The 13435-nt window shown below is 39.6% G+C and overlaps 1 protein-coding gene across 6 annotated transcripts in view; it reads left to right on the top strand.

Moving 5' to 3' along the window:
- Window positions 1-13435, top strand: part of LOC308122752 (voltage-dependent calcium channel gamma-6 subunit-like) — a 45896-nt gene that overhangs the window by 13554 nt on the left and 18907 nt on the right. The window contains exon 9 of one of the 6 annotated variants that reach the window (XM_080484808.1): window positions 25-941. The exons of the other annotated variants lie outside the window; for them this stretch is intronic. The gene's annotated coding sequence lies outside the window, so the exon portion shown is untranslated. Of the gene's footprint in view, window positions 1-24; window positions 942-13435 lie in introns of those variants that run through there. 6 annotated transcript variants of the gene reach the window in all.

The raw sequence follows: 13435 nt of genomic DNA, 5'->3' as shown, positions 1-13435 counted from the left end.
ATATTTAATGTCGTCATCTCTCAGGTTTCATTTCTCTCCTGCGCTGCACTATCCACACGTCCTCGGATTAAACTCACTGCCTCTTCAGTCGCTGCTTTTATGAACTGTCCCACTTTGCACCTTCAGGTAACAAATGACTGTGCTAACTAGATGCAGACTGGCTGATGAATCCTGTTTGGGTGTCAGTTTATTGGGCCTTTTATTGCTTTTATATGTGGCAATGATTGTCACTTCAATAGGCCGTTACAGTCATGCCTAACAATGGATTGTAACAGATCAAAACCAGTGTATGAGACAAACAAGTTTGCTGAAATGAAACGTCAAAAGTAAGCTTAAATGTAGAAACAGGGATGTTCCCAATGGCTAAATTCAAATTTTAATATAGACTAGACTCATACCTAAGCATGTCAAACTTGCATGAACATGGCTACTGAAGTGGTTCAGTGCAATGAATGTCCAAGCCTGCTGTATTCATGCTGCAGCTTGTTGAGGAGTCATTAAAAAGACTTCAGAGAAGGTGGCAGGGGTCACACCGAAACAGCGCATAATCACGCAGGAAGTGGGTTTCGCTCTTTTTTTTTATTCTAAAGTCACATAGTGAGAGGAAAGCATTTTCCCATTCTGAGTTAACAAGAAGATACGAAAACGATAAGACAATTGGTAAAAAAAAATTTAAAATTTCATTCAGCTGGGCAGACCATGTGACCAAGTCCAGCAGACCAGGAGTCAAACCAGGGTCCCAGCAGCTGGGAGCTTTTTACCCCGGGTGGTATTTGCCCCTGCTATTTGACCACCAGATCGCCCGGAGAAATATTTGTTTAAAGATTAGCAATCATGAGTGATGCAGTTGGCTCAAAGTGTTTTGTTTATGTATGTGTGTAATTTAATGCTGTTCACTCCAGAATTAAACTGAGAGGAAAGTACAAACATCCTCATGGTACAAAGATCCAACTTTCACTCGTCATTATGAATCACACATATACAGCTTTTAAAAATACTATCTTGATTTTAATATAAAAATCTTATTAATCAATGATAGAACTGAAGATTTTGTCATTTTAATCCACGTTGCTTCCACACAACTTCTCAGTACTTGTGTGGAGCTCAATGGGTAAAGTGAGCAGGTAAGACCCCTGCATAAGTATTTTTAGGGGTCCTCAGGGTTCATGTGATTTAGTCATCCAAAGAAATGAAATAAGGCGAGTTTGACCTCAACTTTACGAAACTAAATGAATTTCTTCCAAGTCAAAGTGATAAGAAATGTGGGACGCGAGTGAGTTTTCATCTCACAAAGCTTGTTTTCCTGTCAGATTAGCAACATGTTCCTCTTTTCAGACTATATACTGGGAGTAGAAGCAGGAAGTCGGAGGAGGGAAAAGCAGCAATGACATACAACAAAGGTCTTCGGCTAAATTTGAACGGTAGCATGTTACATGCCGTTATATGATACTGTACATATTTAGACTGTTCGAATACCACCGTCGTTTTTTCCCTCCCCCCTCGTAACAATCACTCTCAAGTCATAATTATGATCCAAAATCATCATGTGACACACGGCTGCCGCCGCTGCCGGCCCCCGTCGAGTCAAATTCTCATCTGGTAGAAGAATCCGAGAGGTAAACACATAGAAGCTACAAATAGCAGGAGGGATGCGTTCGGGTGTGTGTTTCCTGGCACAGTGTTTTGATTGATCCGACTTGTGGTTCCTGCACCTCCACTGCCGTTATCGCCGCTTGGCTTCTTGTTATCCTGCTCGCTGCACGTCACTATCTTGACCTCCTTCCAGACTCTGAACCGTCGCCCACGCCGCTTGGCTGCGACCTCCCGTCTAAATATAGAGCGTGGCCAATAGGACTGACGTAGCAGGAGAAACACAAACCTGGAGACAAGCTGTGCATTTAGACACGCACGCACGCACGCACGCACGCACGCACGCACGCACACACAGTGTTCACAGTGTGAGCACAACTAGAACCTGCTTCAAACTGACTCCACACATTCCCAAAGTGTTCCACTCCACAGCACCATTGAGTCCAATCACCATCCTCGGTTTAAGAGATGTCAAAGTAAAAAAAAAAAAAAAAAAAAAAAGAAAAGCTACTTTATTCCTTAAGTCAGTCAAAGTTACTGAAAATTAGAGCTTGATTACGGTTGCTAATGACTTCTTCATCATGTTTCTTTTAATTGTCTCTCAGAATTAAAATGTCTTAATGATGTGTACTTAGCAGTATTGCTGTAGCATTGCTGTGACACAGAGGTGTCAAAAGCACTCACATTCATTTCTCAAGTAGAAGTTGAGATACTGGGTTTTAAAAAAAAAAACTTTAAGTTAAAATATCAACTCAAGCGTTTTACTTAAGTGGAAGTGTAAAAGTGGTGGCTTCAAAACTAGTAGTAAAAAAAATATATAAAGAAAAGAAAAATGCAATTAAAGGCAAAACCAGCTTAGGCAACGGGTCAGAGGGGCCTATACCCCACCTTCCAACAATACCAACATTTTTTATACCATGACGACTATAATGGTATATTTTATTTTTAAAGCCATTAGCTGGAGGTACTTGGGTGTGCAGAATAATTTTCAGCCGATTCAAAAGTTGTTTTTTAATCCAACCAGTACAAGAAATACCCATCAACATTCAGGACAGTGCAATATCAATCTAAATTTTCTCAATATGAAATAGGCCCATAACATTACATTATTTTATGAATGACAGCCAAGACAATCAGTCTATAACCGACATGACAACAGACACCTAATTTTTGATAATCTAATATTATATAGCATTAGTAAAGCACTGACATAGTTGCATTGACTGAAGTTGTATGGACGTACGTCATTTAATAACAAGGGGAAGCAATGTTTTGCATTACAATGCAGACACAACAATAACTTGCATCAATCTGGTGCACTTACAAGAGCAATCTATTGAATAAATGCCAGGAAGAGCTTATAGCAAAGTGCACTTGCAAATGAGCCTGCAGTATGACTGACCATGTGACATTATTTAACCATCTACAGCAAATACTATCAGACAGATGCATCATAAAAAAAAACATACACAAACACATTTGCATAACTGTGCAAACAGGCCATCTCTCAAATGGGGAAAAAAGCACCACTGCAGATGTTGACAGACAGACACACAGACAACCACAAGCCAAACCTCACCACAGCAGGTGCTCTCTCTCCATCTCACTCTCTTTGTTACACACCAACACCAACTTCTGACTCCAAGGATAGGCGACTTCATTAAGACCACAACCAACCAGGCCTACATAACCCTGCAATCTGCCGACGCAGGAAAATACACAAGCACAGTCGCACACACTCAACTCATGCACAACAGTGAGTTCTATCATCACAATTCACTTGCTACAAATACTGGAAAAAAAAAAAAAAAAACGCCTCTTAACTTGCTGTTTTTGCAAGTGACTTGTGCTAGTAGCATTAGCAGCTAATGTTAGCTTTACCTCAGCACGTGCTGCATCTTCAGGAGTGTCTCTTCCAGTGGCTCCACTGTGCGAACTGAACCAGCATCTACACCTCCTTTTTAGGTGTCAACCCAAAAGTGCTTGAATTCTTATTTGCTCCCATTTCCAGCGTGACTTCTGAACTTTGTCTTCTGGACCACATGGCTAATTTGCACAGGTGCCCAGGATTGGCTGGCTCTAACATTTCTCATTCATGTTCAGGGGCAATGGTTCGCATACCAACCAATGTTGGATTGGGACATGTTTATACTTTTCACCCAATCATAGTACAATTTATTAGGACGTGGTTATTGTTGTTTTTGTAATGACGAAATTAACAATTAAAAAAAACTTCTGAATGAAATCGGGCTGTTTTTTAAAAAAATATAAGGAGTTGAAAGAACAGAAAACTGAGTAGAAAAGTAAGGAGTACAACTAAAAAGCAGGCTGAAAAATTAAATACAAAAAACCTATGCATTGTCACTTGCAACTGTAGTATAAACCTGGTCTATATTGAGTCCAATTTATACTAGATAGTTGGAAGGAGATGGTTTCTCATTATATGGAGTATTGGGCTACTGGAGAAAAAAAACAACAACAAAAAAATCAGAAAAAGGTGATTTTTTTTTTTATACAAACTGGAAGTGTCAGTCTCGGCTGGTCCTTCCACGTACCAGCGCATGTCGCTGCTTCTACAAAATGCATTGCAGGCAGTTTACTGAACTGGTGAAACGATGCTTCAGAATAGACTTTCGCTCATAAACCCAGTGCAGTGTTCATCAGAATTAGACTGTGAAGAGGCAGTGCAGCCTGCAGCTCTCCATCGCTCCTCACTGACTTCTCACGGAGAACGAGGGACAAAGGCACTGATCCCGGGTTGCTTATAAAATGTATTATTATTATTAAACAAGGAAATCCTGTGTAAAATCAGTCAATAAGCAGTAAGCCACCCTAAATAGTCAGAATTGTGTGATGTAATGTGATTATTTCGGCATCCACGGGCAAATGATGAGAGATGGACAGACGTCTCCAATTTGTATTAAAAAAACAAAATTCGGACATCGATTTTTTTCCTTTAGTGCATGAGGATTTTTTATTTTTTTTTTTCCAATTCTGATACTTTTTTTCTTCAGTGGCCCCAAAAAATCTCGACTTTAATTTTTGACTTTTTCTTGAAGTGCATTAGGTGTGCTTGTTTTTTTTAACCTCCCAATTTCTTTTTTCTTCATTGGCCCCAATAGTCTTCCGTAATCATTCAGATGCTAGCACTTGCTGAAATACATTTTTTTGAACCTGTGCAAACAAAACAGATGAGATAACTCTGACAGCAACCATGAAAAGCCAGTGGTCTGTTCCTTAGTAGAACATCAAGATAAAACTGCTCAACAGTTTTCTTGAACAGCAAAAGTTTAGTTAAACTTGTGAAATTAAGTTTCCAATTTTATGATTGCCATCAGTGGCTATTTCTGCAGCCAGAAGAAGTGGTGTTGAAACAGGGTTTAATTTAAGATGTATTATTTGCAACACTAATAAACCCTAAAATACCCTACAACTAATGATTATTCAAGGCTACCAATGCTTCGAACTTCTACTGTGGATATATACTTTAGTAAATGTTACTCTACGACCAAATGAACAAGCCCACTGGAACATCAGTAACTGTAACTGTACAGGTAACATTTCAATATTAATCAGAGCATACAGTAACATATTACTTTTTTTTTTTTTTTTTTTAGAAACCCTGATTCACAACATGACCTTTCATTAATCTTAATGCAGCTGCCACCCTTGAAAGAAAAGTTTCACAGGATTATTCACAGGACAGGTGGGGAACCCTGATAAACCAGTGAAAAATTCTTTGTGGCGGGCCACAGAAATGGAAAACGTCCACAAAGCTCCTTCCCACGTCATTTGCACTGACATTCAATAACATGTGATCCTTTGCTATGTGTGGACATTTGGAGTCGGATTTAATTCACAACCTCCTCCTCCCCGTCATTCATTCACAGGGTCACCCAACCCATGAAAATACACTCTAAAAAAAACATGAGCACTCCACAGCCAGTGAAAAGTACACTCAACGAAAAGGGATATTGAGCTCATTAAAATCTGCACCTTTATTGGCTTGTGTCCAGAGCATAAGGCTGTGGGGAAAATTCCTCTCCGGTCTTTCAGTTACACGTGAACACACACCCAGATGGACATTGAAACGTTCCGGACAAGAGTACTTTCAAAGCTATATGGGAAATGGCTGAAATGTGAATTTAGTGTATGTTACCGGATGATCTGTCCATGAAGGACAGATGCTTGGAGGACTGCTTTCTCTCACGGTTTCTCCACAGACTACTACAGTGCAGACTGATATTATAAAAGTTCCAGACAGAGAAGGCAAAGGTAACAGCTTGAAGTATAACAAGGAAAACATGCATACTTACTTACATAACATATACAACCTCTCCGGGCTCTGGTTTTCAAATGATTACATTCAAGCCAAAATCTTTCAAATAAACCCACCGTAGCTAAAAAGCAGCAAGGTTCAAAATGAAAGCAATCGACAGTTTGTTTTGATGGTTTTCTTTATCTGGTTCAAATCTAATATTCAGCACAGAACAAAGCTCTCTATTCATCTCTGGCACCACCTCAAGGTGGGCTGGACCTCAGGTTGGAAACCAATAATTCCACAATCCTGAAGCAGAAAAAGGCGAAACAAGTGAAGTTAATACAACATCTCTGATTAGGAGCTAAGGTTTGTTTATCTAGGCACAACTAAACAAGCCAAAGAAGCAACTGTTGGTAGATTTCTGTGCTTTCATCAGTATCCTGCTGGTTCTAAACAGATGCGAGTGATGCTGCTGGATGACCTCCCCCCCACCGTGTCCTGAATTGTAAACCGCAGTATGAACCTGTTTCTGCGTTGCTCAAGCCGCCCAGGTTGTCTCATCCTGGGATTTCCCTCACTGGGAGCGAGCAAGGATTTGAGGACAAGAGGAAATGAGGAAGTAATCTTGAGTGACAGTTCTCCCTGCCGGCATATGGATGTCTGTCAGTGAGCCTGGAGGCGTTATCAGAGGCTGCAGGCGCGCTCTCTTCACCACCAAACAGCCCTACACAGAGGAGAGACAGCCGGACACCCACTTTCTGGATGAATGAAGGGAGGAAATGAAAATGCAGAATGCCCTCACAGGTGACGCGCTCCTGTTGACTCATGAAAGCTGACACGGGATGGTCGTCATTATCGCTCCTCGCTGTATGGAAGACAACACTGCTGTTTGCTGCAATAACAACGATAATGACAATCAGTTTCAATGGGATAGAAGAGAGACGGATGGAAGAAATGAGTGGCAGACTTCACTAATTGCTGGATTAAGTCTCCTAAATGACCCCTGGAAAGATTGTTGCATGCTGGTGCAGTGGGGCAGAGAGCATACTATGTAGAGGTTTTCCCTGTGCTTGTGTGCACTGGTCTGTATTTGCCCTCTGTTTTACTACCCTCTACATGTTGTTGATGTTTTGGGTTGTTGTCCTGCTGGAAACTGAACCTCTGCTACAGTCTTTTGCAGACTCTAACATGTTTTCCTCCAAGACTATATTTGTTTCCATCCACCTTCTCATCAACTCTGAGCAGCCCTCCTGTCCCTCCTGAAGAAGAAGCATCCCCAAAGCATGATGCTTCCACTTCCATGCGTCACAGTGGGGATGGTGTGTTCAGGGTGAGGTGCAGTGCTCGTTTTCTGAATGTTTCCCTTTTCTGACAAATTGATTTTTACTTTAGACATAAAGTCACGACTTAAAAGTTAAGAGCCTTTATCATTCATTCTTCCCTGAGCTATGAATGTTCTTGACAAGAATCTGAAGACCGCTCATGGCTTTGAGTATCGCCATTACAAATCCATTAGAGAGCATTAAAAATGCTCGGTGCCATTTTGCTTATTATTGAAACAGCTTAGTTGCACAGAGAAAAAAAAGAAAAAAAGAAAGAGAAACACCACTTGTTCAACTAATGTTCTCTTTTGTAATGTTAAGTGAGCCACAAAAAAATAGCAGGTTTGGTGTGTGCATAGTTACAAAGACACTGTGAGAACAGAGGCCACCCTTCACACTGCAGACGTTCCCGGTGCAGAGCCGCACAAAGACATGAGAACTACACAGCAGCATCATAATGATTCCAGACCGAGAGGCCAACTAATTAAAACTTTGACACCAAATCACATTCCTCGCTGCTTCAACCACACACAGCTCGGTCTCCAGTGTGCTCCGCCAGCAGATCTATTGTCAGCGGGATGAAGAACTGTCACATTTCCCCTGGGCTGTCAGTCCCTCCCTGTGTTTTTCTCCAGAGAGGATGTCGTCTCAGCGTTATTAAGAGACTGCACAGTCTTAATTACTACCTGTCACAGTCTGCTCCATTTCCTTTTTCGGAGAGATTTGTGAGATCATTCTGTTCCACAGCATTGCATCGAGACCGTCCATCTGTCCAGCCATTTATCTCTTCTCTTAAGATGCCACTCCAGGTTTAAGTCTTCTCAACAAGTGACCTTTTGTATTTGTGTGAATGACTGTTACATCACTGCCAGAGATATCGCACACCCAACACATTAGATAGCATTGCATCACTTCACACTCACAACAAGCAACAGGAGGACAAATGATTCCTGCAGCACGGGTGTGAAAATCCAGCTTAGGGCTCTCTCAAAAGCTGGCTGTTGCTGTGACATTACCATCCCATCCGCTTTGTCTGTATATGTTCGCCATTCAGTTTATGGTTTATTCAGCTTTGTTGAGAAAACAACCAAAGTTGCGTGAGTTCCAAAACACTCAAGCAAATACATTTCCTTTCAAGACAAAATTGGAAGAATTACTTTGCTGTTCTTGTAGGTACAGTAAGCAAGAAGGCCACAGGATGGTGTAGTCTGTAGTAGTTTGTGGTCAAAAGGAGATCAGAATGGACAACAAATGGACACCCAATATGAAGCACAAGTTTTCCGTGTTTACTTGAAAACATCATGTCATGCGAGCCTTCGGTTAATTTGTGACTCCAAATTGAACGTAGATATGCGAGTGAGTGATTGTTCTGTGTTGGCTCTGTGATCACTTGACGGTCTGGATCAAACCAGCACATATTAGATTGAAGATAAAGGGGAAGGATCATATTCCTTTCCGACCTCCTGCATATTTTTACATCCTTCAAACAAATCCTGGTCTTAACATTGATCTCCTGGTCCACTTCCACACTAACGTGGTTTGGTTGTAGTCTGACCCAATAACACAAAAAAAAAAATAAACAGAGGATGACTTCAGACGTGCCAAATCCTGAATGTGCACAAAGGATTATTTTCAACAAGGCAGTTCTCAGCTCATAAATCATCTGAATAAACCAACATGGATTTTCTTACATTTGGTCCAGAACAGCGTTTAGCTTACATTCCTTGGAACAATGTTAACAAAGTACAAGGTAATGCAAACTGAAATGAATGCAAACTTAATTTTATTTCTTTGTTCCAGACCACTAAACTACACAGTGATTATTGTCCAGAGTGTTTCCTGGAGCTGGTTAAAGGAAAGAAGAAAAAAAAAAAAAAGGCCCTTTACCAGACTTCTGCAGAGCGAAATATTGACTCATTCATTTAAATAAAAATGCCCTGCAGCAAGAACAAGGGTGCCGAACTCTCCCAGAAACTAAAACAACCTGCAGACCATCCATCTTTGAAGAGAAAAACTCTTTGCACACCTGGGAAATTCTAAACAGGATCCCCGCTGGGCCAGTCCGTCTCCTCCACAGGACTGAGGTCAGGCAGTTTTGTTATTAATCCAAATTGAACTGATGAGAAACAACCACCTTCCCGTCACAGTTTGATCACAATTTTGGACCTGAGGAGATTGTTCTTTTCTCTGACTCTTGTGATCTTCGTCCGAATTAATCCGATTGTAAACAACACATAAATTTGATTGATCTAAAACTATTTCTCAATAAACAAAATAAGTCTTGGGTTTTGTGTTAGTGGAGGTTAAATAGCTGAGTCATTGTGTCAGACTCATCAGACCATAGTGCAGCCACGGCTCTGTGTGAAGTTCGTATTTATCCTCAACTGATGAGCAAACACAGTTCAGGTGTGGCTGATTCCAGCTCCTCAAAACAGAGAATACATGCTTTTCAAAACTTTAAATAAACAATCAAACTAGATTCCCTGCTTTCCTCGCTCAGTAGCAGTGGATGGTGATAACATTTATTCTAATATCAGGTTGTTGTTTTGTTTTTGTGCATGTGTTTATCAGTAGCATGCATCAGCTTGAACCAGGTAGAGTTCCAGACACTTCGTCTCTATGATAAAATGTAGACACTTAAATTTCCTCGAGGAATTTTAACAATTTGTTAGTTACAAATGAAGGTCAGGGAACTAATCATGCTGCACTGATCCCAATAAAAACTCAAAAACCCCTTTAGACTTGCACAGAGCAATCAAATCTGTGTCTGATTATGGCCCAGGACTTCTGTGTAAAGACTGCATGTTTTGCGTGCTTCAGCTTCCTCACAAACCAGATATGTGCTTGTCTGGATCAATTGATAACTATGAAGCACAAGTTGAATAAAATACATTGAGATTTTTCATGAATCACGTTGTTCTGCACTTAAAAATGCACAAGACAAAACACTTTTTCATAGAGAACTTTATTGAATATATCTAGATATTTATATATGTATATATACCTCATATACTTTGTCTTGTCTAGTAAGGATCTGTATATTGTATTGCTTCCTCTGTTCCATATTGTCCCTTACACATATTGGTCTGCAGAATAGACGTACACCAGTTTTCCATTTGGAGTTTCAGGTTTGATGTGCGTCAGTAGCCTGAGTGTTGACTCGCGCTGGCTTAGATAATAATGGCTTTTCACTTCGAAAAACGGAAGAACGAGGACGACCGTTCTCGACCACGTTTCCCAAAACACGTTCGCGGAGAAAAAAAAAAATTATAAAAAAATTATAAAAAGGACAGTGTTTGTTTGTGATTTCGTACTAAACGAGTCCCACGCTAGCGTCACGAGCACGAGGCTCGTGTGTTGTGTTTGTACTTTAATGTATACGGAGTAAAAACCACTGACGGCACTGACACAGACCTCACTAATGCCAGCACAAAGGCTACTGACCACGTGTCGCAGGCAGGCACCGAGCCTCAATAGCCCAAAGTCACACAACTCCGAAACAAGAGAACATTAAGAATATCTATACATACCACCACCAAAATAAATAGATTAATATAAATTCTATCGCCTACAGATATACACTAGTCAGAACATTAAAAAACACCGATTATTAGGCTACGTTGGTAATGTTTAGAAAAGTAAATCATTAATACATTTCAAACGAGGAAATGGAGACAAAAGTATGACGAAAGAGTAACAAGAGGGAATATATGAAAATAAAAAGCTGGAATTGAAATACAAACTGTGAAAAAAAGGCAAAGTGAGTATAGTATACACAAAAGAAAAGCTAAAACATTTAGAAACAAGAATAATATTTGTAAAAAAAATTAATAAACTAAGGCTAATTTACCAAAAAAACGAAACAGAAAAGAAATTCACATTAAAATGTAAAGTGACAAGGTTGGAAAATTTTTATCATCAGATTGGCTCGTGCAACCATGGAGGAAAGAAAACACACCATTGTGCCCTCGAGCAAGGCACGTGATCCACCCTTATGTTACAGGAGAGCCACAGAGAAACCCACAGGAGTGTAACGCATTCACAGGCGAAAGAAATGAATTTGTTCTTCTGACTTAAGGAGTTTTCTTCCATTTCTTCTCCTGATTTAACAATACTTTTTTTTTATAGTTTTTCACAATAAAGTCCCTTTTGTTTTACCTACAAAGCAAATTTTGTTTAGTTTTTTCCTGAATATGCAAGAAAAATGTTTAACAAAATTTGCCTTAACTCATCACATTTATTTTTTTTAATAAAGTATATGAAAAATATAGATTGCTGCTTTTTTGAACTTTCACAATTTTATATCAATATATAATTGTAGCAATGACAATTTTAACATAAAAAATTGTTTTTTCTGGGAATGTATTTTGGTAAATTAGACACATTTTCACCCTGCAAAATTCGAATAATGAAGAATTTTTGAACTGATAATTTTTTTTCTCCAAAATTTGCTTGGGGTTTGCTTTTCAAAAACAACTACATTTGGAACGAATCAACAAGACAATACTTTTGACTTTTTACCTGTATTAAACCCGCATTGTAACTTATAAGGCAGTGAAATAGTTCAGGTTGAATTGAATAAGTTACACATATGAACTATATTTCGTCTTTCATTGTTCACGAAAAAAACAAATAAAGAACTTATATCGTTAATTCAGAAAAAAAACAAGCATTTTGGTTCTCATGTAAATGCAATACACATCCTGAGCCAAACCAGCCAAAAACACTGAGGGCCTTACTGTGGCGGTTTCCAATTTCAGCATGTAAAGTTGCTGCAAAAGAGCATGCACACTCAGTCGACTTCCAAAACAGCAAAGTTGATATTAAAAATGAAATGCTTCAAATACAGATTATTTCCCTCTCACGTTTGTGCACATGCTTTCCACGTGACACCACAGAACTTAATGTACATACGCAAAGAGAAAGGAAAACTCCAAAATCCTCGAAAGTAACTTTAAAAACCTACAAAAAGAACAGAGAACATTTCAAAATGTATAAATACCCTGCGATAACCATTACGATCATAGAAACACCAGCAACATGATAATAATACTCAAGGAGTTACAATCCTCGCGTAACCTAGAAATGATAGTCGATCACTCGGAATGAAAAGACAACCCAAAGATTACCATTTACAGACATTATGTGTTTTCGCTGAAGTGAATGGGTCGATAATATACTCAATAATACATTTATTATTCTAGTTTCTGAAATAGTATATAGTTATAGCTAACAGCGAAATCGAGGGAAGAGGAACTGATGCTGGCGTTTGTGCTCTTTTCGCTTTTCCCTCCTCTTAAGTCGTCCCCGCCGAGGTCAGGTTGAATTTGACTTCCATCGCAGCCGATTCAGTTTGTGTTCGGTTTTACACACGAGTCCAGTGATCAGATTCAGAGTGAGTCAGCAGTTTCCAGTACATATAGCAGAGATTTTCAACCGTTCAAATAAGCTTCACTCCCCCCAAAAATTGGTTTGGTTGGAAATCACAGCAAGATAACCTCTTCTTAAGGAACTATCATTGTGCTTTGTGTGTATTTTTAAGAATAATTGATGCACTTTATTCACTAAAATGAGTAATATTTGATATCTGAGCAACACGTGAATCAAATTTTCAGCACGTGATTCGAACTAAAGCTCCGCCCCCTGAGTGTAAACTTGATCGAGCCCCAGCCTGTCGCTCTATTTATCAGCCCTTTGTGGAAACACCCAACAGCTGCTGCCTTCAAGCCTTTGGTATCGGAAGATAAACATCGTAAGCAGTCATACAAACCCCGAAGCCGGCAATTAAATGTTAGAAAGTCCATCATCACATTATAGTTTCACTGGCTTACAAATGGCATTAATCAAAACGCTCAATGAAAAGAATGTTCGAGCTTCGTGTGTAGTTGTGTGGCTGAAATTTGCGTCGTGTTTTGGGAATCTCCGCTTGCACGAGAACTGTGCTACCAAGGTCAACATTTCTGGAAAAAGTCTCAGCAAGATATCGTTTTCAAAACGCTGCAGTGTAAATGGGAAACTTTTCTGAAACGAAAAGGCAAAAACGATGCATTTCTCTCCGGAAACTGTTGGAAGGTGCCAAGCTGCTTTATTTCTCCTGGACTTTACCATTAGCATTAGCATTAGCATTTTCTGAAACCATTTTCTGTTAATGGGAGGAACCCTTGTAACTCTGGACGAAGAGAAACATGAAAGATGTCCCACTCAAAGCAAGATTAGCTTGTATGAACATTACTGTGATTAGCGTTACACAAGAGACTAAAAG

Source organism: Lipophrys pholis, assembly GCF_963383615.2.
Source record: "Lipophrys pholis genome assembly, chromosome: 17".
NCBI lineage: Eukaryota > Metazoa > Chordata > Actinopteri > Blenniiformes > Blenniidae > Lipophrys > Lipophrys pholis.
Note: the sequence above shows the minus strand (reverse complement) of the source record. Positions and strands in the feature narration are given on the sequence as shown.